Here is a 6,261-nt window from a genome sequence, read left to right on the forward strand (position 1 = left end):
CCTGCTTAACCAACATTAAAGGCAACCCCATTATCTCTTACATTAATAAGCCTACAAAGCCACAGACTGAGCATGAGCAGCACAATTTCAGAATCCCTTTTAATTGCAGGAAATCAGAGCAGCTCTCTCTAATCCTCACAATGAAAGAGCACCACACTCTTCAGATCCTCAAGTGCTGCTCAGAAGTGCTGTTCTTGCAGCACTTGCCTAATGGTCCTTTTCAGAATGGGGCCAGGCCATTAGGAAATCTGCAGACCTGCAGATACCAATACTAAATTACTGCACTGTGCTGCAGCTCAGGCCCAGAGTGGTGCATGGTTGCTAAAAATCCCCAGTGGTGGTTTTCCACCTTGCTGACTTGGATAGCTGCTACCAAGAGGAGCAGCTCAGTAGTAAACCATTGTCCCTTGGCTGACCTCTGCAGCTACATGTGAACAGCTCTCCTCAGCCTCACTTGCCTTGGAGTCAGACTGAATACGGACAGAGAAAGGAAAAGCAAGAGAATAGCAGAAATCACCAGAAACTGAATAGCCATTAGAGCACTTAACCACAAGAGAACATAGGGGACTCAATACAAATCTGCAGATAAGAGAGCAGTCTCTACCAGGTTTTGCTCTTTAAATAAACTTTTGGCAAGACTTTAGGACAGCAAAGCAGAATTTTACATATGGATGCTCTTCCTAAAATAGAACAAGCCAAATAGAGACCCAGGAATTTGAACTTTTAGGACTATATATAACCGAGCTTTAGGGTAATATAAATAGATCAACTGCTCTATACATTATCATACTTCAAATATCAACCACTTGAACTCAGTTAAAGTACTTCTTACTGCCAACCCTAATCCTTTCCCTACTGCCCAACTTCAGCTGACCAGCCTTTCTCCTGCAACAGTCCAAGGAGAAATTCATCCTCTGATAATCACTCTTGGTATGCAATCTTCTCCACATGATCTCTGCTTGGGAAGCAGCTCTCCTTTCCTTTTCTTGGCTGGTATCAGGAAATCACCAGATATCAGTTATCTCTCTTCTCCCAGGCTGTCTTTTGGCAGCATGGATGGACCTGTGTGCTGTGGGATACAAGCAGCAGCAAAGGAATTAGAGGGCAGTTCAGCCTCGAATGTTTTTACAGCTACCAAAACCTCAGTGCCCTCCTCTGCACTGCATTTCCCAAAATTCATAGTGATGCTTACATTCAACTGTGCTCCATGTCCCCCCTTTACATTCTCCTGCCTCAAAATGCATTCCATCCAAACTCAACTCACCATAATATTAAAAAGAACCATTAGATTAATATTTACAAAGCCATCTTGTTAAAGCACCAGGCTAAAAGTGCTTAGGCATCTCTTTTGAGACTACTAACCATCCACCTCTCGATGCATTCACACTGGAATTTAAATCACTTATGAAGTAGCATTTTCAAAACAAACCCCTCCTTAAATGTAGAATCAACATATGCATAAACATTAATCCTTTTTCATCCACTTATCATTCCTTTCAGTATGTGTCATAATAGCTATAGGTAAGTCTCCTCTGACATTTCCTGGACCGACAATGAGCATTTAAAAACCATTCATATAAATGATATAATACCAATTAGAACAATTTTTCCTGCTAGTGTGCTGTCTTTATCACAGTCAAGGAGAAAAGTACTCAAAGTTATTATTCTATCTTGTCAGACACACTTTAATCTCTTGAATATATTGTGGACTAATGGGACACATCACCAGATCAACCAGAAAGCCAGTGCACATGCAAAGTCCAGCGACCAAGCAAAAATCATTTGGTTTATCAAGAATCATTTCCTCTGCCAATATATGACAGAGAACAAGTTTACTAAAAGCTTAAAGTGGGATTAAAAGATAAAGAGGGATCCAATCACTGACAGCATTTTCCTCTAAAGCATTCTCACATGAATCTTAGAGCACTAAGCTGCAGCAGTCTCGTACTTTCCTAGAGGGACTCAGCTTGAGCAGTGTCAGAGCCAAGGAACACATCTAACAACATTCACACTGCTGAATATTCAGAGAACAGCCCTGTCCTCTGCCAAGCCATTCTCTTGCAAGAAAGCAACCATCTTAAATGTGTTACCCAGGGCAGCTTCAGGGGATGGAAAAATAAACACAAAGCAGACAGCGTTTTTAGGATCACTCAATCTTTTGTCAGATTCTGGAACTAACTCACAGCCAGCATTAAAGCCCTCAAGCCACTGCTGTATCAGCCTTTCCTCTTCCCACAGCCCAGTGTGGCCACCACAAAGATGAAGAAAGGCATATCCATGTCCATTTGGCTTTTATATAGTTTTTAAGTCCCACTTGCTTCACTTCAATCACTCTGCACAGTAGGCAGCTATTTCTCACACGTGCTGTCTGTCCTCTGTCTGAACATGCACTCTGCAAGTACTGCATGAACTCTGGCAGGCTGTAGTTGTAGACAAGAGAGGCAACAACTGCACCCTGGACTAAGGCAGTGAAATAAATCAGCCAGCCTGGTTATACTCAGAGCAAGTTAAGCTTAGCTTTTCCCCCCACTTGTGTATGCACATATGGAACCAGTGCTTCCACCACAGCCAGCAGCATCCACGCACAGGAGATGCGGATGAACACGCTCATGCCCTTCGTGTTCTGTGCCACTGGACACAGAACCAACAGAGGCCACCATCGTTGTGGCATATGCTTAAATCATACTGCTCTGACTTCTGAGTTTTGACATTTTCCCCTAATGGCACTAGCCAGATTCTCCTATCGTGTATTCCAACCACCCAGCTTGCCTTACCTGAAAGGAAGCCATTGAGTAAAATGGATTGAGGAGAGCCCTCTAAGTTGCATCTACCTACGGCAGGAGGGTCCCGTTCTGTAATAGACATCACATTGACTAGAAACTGCACAGTCCAATGCTCCAGTGCATGAGTTTCCACCTGTACTATGCACAGAAACCATATTCTCAGCATAGATCACGATGAAGCTGGATGTGGCTTAAATAAATATGAGCTGTTGGAAGAAGCCTGAGCACTGTGTAGCAAGCACTAATTAGGGAGAGCTTTAGCAACCATTTTTGCCATGGTACTATCTTTCCTAAATGAGGAATCAGCTGCATAGACCCTAAGAGGCCCCAGAATTAAGAAGAAAACTGTTTTTAATAGTTAATGGAAAAGTCACTGAGAACAGAAGCTGGTGTTTTCAGAAAATCACTCCAATTTCCTAATCAAATGTAGTGTTGCTGTTGAAAACACTTGTCTGGATAACCGAGTATGCAGTAATGGTAACAATAAGTAAATACAGTACTCTCTTCTCCTGACACTTAAGTCCTAAATTAAGCTCAGAATTGTGCCTGTAATTAACAAGCCAGCAGTTGAGTCAGTAACACAAAGCTGAGCCAGTCTCCCATACCTAAAAGTTACAGAGGCATTCAAGAAACTAATAAATAGGTCAACTCATTTCTGTATTCTATACTCTGTATCAGGTATGATTCATCCATAAAATAAAAATGTCAGTGTTCACACAGTTTTTATAAACGCTTATATATGTTATTATAAATATTTAATGTCCAGTTAGATTGGCAATATTAAGATCACTTTATTTTAAGCCATATGGATTTTGAAAACACATACAAATAAAATACTTGCTACAAAATTCCATTTGCTAAAGTTCCTTCAGGAATATACATCAAGCATGATCCCAGCACACAGATAAATGACTTTTACAGAAAACATTACATAGAGCAATAAATGCTAGTGAAACAGCCAGTCTTTCCAGATACTTTACATGAAAAGTTCTCTTTCCCTTTGCCATATCTAATATTGGACTAAGTTTTATATTTATTTATTTTAAATAGCCATGTCTGAATTTAAAATGCGTAACCAAACCAACTGTGGAAGTCAACAGGCACTCCAAAGCCCCAAAGGGGAGAGTAAGCACTACTTTTCAAGTTCACTAGTTCAGGGGTAAAAATCCCTGAGAGACAGAAAAACACTAAACCCATTTTCTTCGATGGAAAGACACTTGTCAAGGGACATTGCCAACAGACAGCCATAAAGATAAACTGTAAGGCTGAAGAGCAATAGTAAAACAAAGCAAGGAAACCAATCTGTAATGTTAGGTAACGAGGAATGCTTGGTGGAGCAGCATCATGGGACCAAGGCTGCCTGCTTGCAAGAAAAGCACTCAGCAGAAATATATGCAGAGATACAAAGCACAAGATATGTATGTGCTAACCTTGTCATTAAGATGGAAAACACTTAACAGTGTGTGCCAAAACTATAATCCCACCTAGTTGCAAACAGTATGCAACTGACCTCAAGAGTTAAAATATAAACAAGAATAAACAAGATATTGTGCTCCAATTTCAACATCACCTCAGGACATTTATTACATGAAGCCAGTAGATTAAGAAACACACACCCATATATATTTTCTGCTCCTCGAGGCCAGCACAGAACTGCTCAGCAACAAGTGTTTAACAGACCAGGTCACTGAATTCTCTGGGACCTGGAAACTGATCTCAGAAGCAGTATGCCTCTGACCTTCCACCTCAAGTCCCTGAGTTGCTGCTGGACATCAAAATAGCTCTACTGCTTCTACTTTATGAGTCATACCCCTGCAGTGTCCTGTTCCTTGCTACATGCTGTGACAAGGGTCCCCGACTCCATCCCTTTCCTTAAGCCTGTTGTGCGTACAGAAGTTGCACCACTGAATGATGATGCTGTGCTGAATTTCAGTGTTATTTAACATGGAGGCAGGTCAAGCTAGCTAGATCAAGCATGAATTCACTCACACTGTTCACTAAGGCTGATGTGCGCCTTCAGAGTAGTGGAAGAAAGCCACAGAACCCTCAGGTTATTGAAACATCCTAAGCATTAAGAAGCCCATTACATCTGACGGTTGTCAAGCACCACAATAAGCAACACTAGGAGGAAAGTGTGGCGTAAATGGTGAAAGCAAGTCCAAGCAGACCTCAATCTAAAGACCTAATTCTAAATGTTAATATAGGTTTCACAACCACTACTATGATCAGCCACAGGTTTGAAACTATTAGCAAATAAACAGGAGTTCTAAGAGCAACCTTTAGGTTATGACCTAAAGATCTATAAATACCACTGGGGGGATGATCTAGTTTGAAATCAGATTATCTTTAAACTAACTAGAAAGCAATCGTGCTTACGTGAGGCCCTCATGCCAGTCACACTTGCTCCGGAGCAGGGCAGCACTCTACAGAACTGAAGTTGACAACATGCGCCCTGTGCTATTTTAACATCCAGTTTCCCTGTATTATTTATATCACTGCCTTAAGAGAACAGTACTTAAGCCAAGCTACACCAGCCTCACTTCAGCCCAGCCGTGCATCCAGTTTTGTGCTCAGTTTACCGGAATGGGAGGAGCAAGTTCTCAGAGATTTGCTGATGTGTTACTTTAGCAAAAGGCCTCAGGAAAACAGTGACTAGAGAGGAAGAACACATCAGCTTTCCCAGCAAGGCATTCTCCACTGAGCTTACCCTGAGGAGACACATCAAACTGTCACAGTTTGATTTGTGCTAGCTTTCCCTCTACAAAACCATTATATTTAGGGCATTTGTTCCACATAGGGATGTGCCGTTTTATGGAAGGACTGCTGTTCCAGTTCTCTAAACGGACTCTCCAGACTTCAGGCTTCTGCCCTAGATTTAGGTCACTAGTAATTGGACATGGGTAGAAAATGCACAGGCTCAGTTCAGTGCTGCCTAATTAATTTCTTAGTCTGTTGATTTGGCAGTCACCCTACAAAACAGAACAGTTGGATACTTCAACTTGTTTTGAAGAATACTTTATGACACTAGCAAGCCTCCCAAAAAATAAGCCCAACTCTTTCCATACTAATGAAATAAATATTTTAAATTGCCTGGAGTACCAAAAGTGAAATCAGTTTTTTCAGGTGAGACTATCAGCTTGGTTCATTAAAAGAATAAAGATCAAGCACAGCACAGAATATAGAAACTCAAAAGCTTCACCTAAGGAGACCTCCTTAAGATGAAGCACAGAATTGTCAGGTGTCAAAATCTTGCAACCTATGGAGCAGAATCAAATGTACCAACTTTCTGTCTAGGACATTATATTCCCAAGCAACTGGTGAGCATACCACCCACAAACTAATGTCACAGCCTGAGAGGATTCTGCACATTATTTTGATCTGTATGAGGTGCCTTTCCGTATGTAACTGCTCCTGGAGTAGCATATTCAGGATGAAGAAAAGCTCATCCACTGAAATTAGAATTAAAATTAGTTCTTTT

This window comes from Coloeus monedula (assembly GCF_965178545.1).
Source record: "Coloeus monedula genome assembly, chromosome: 3".
Lineage (NCBI taxonomy): Eukaryota > Metazoa > Chordata > Aves > Passeriformes > Corvidae > Coloeus > Coloeus monedula.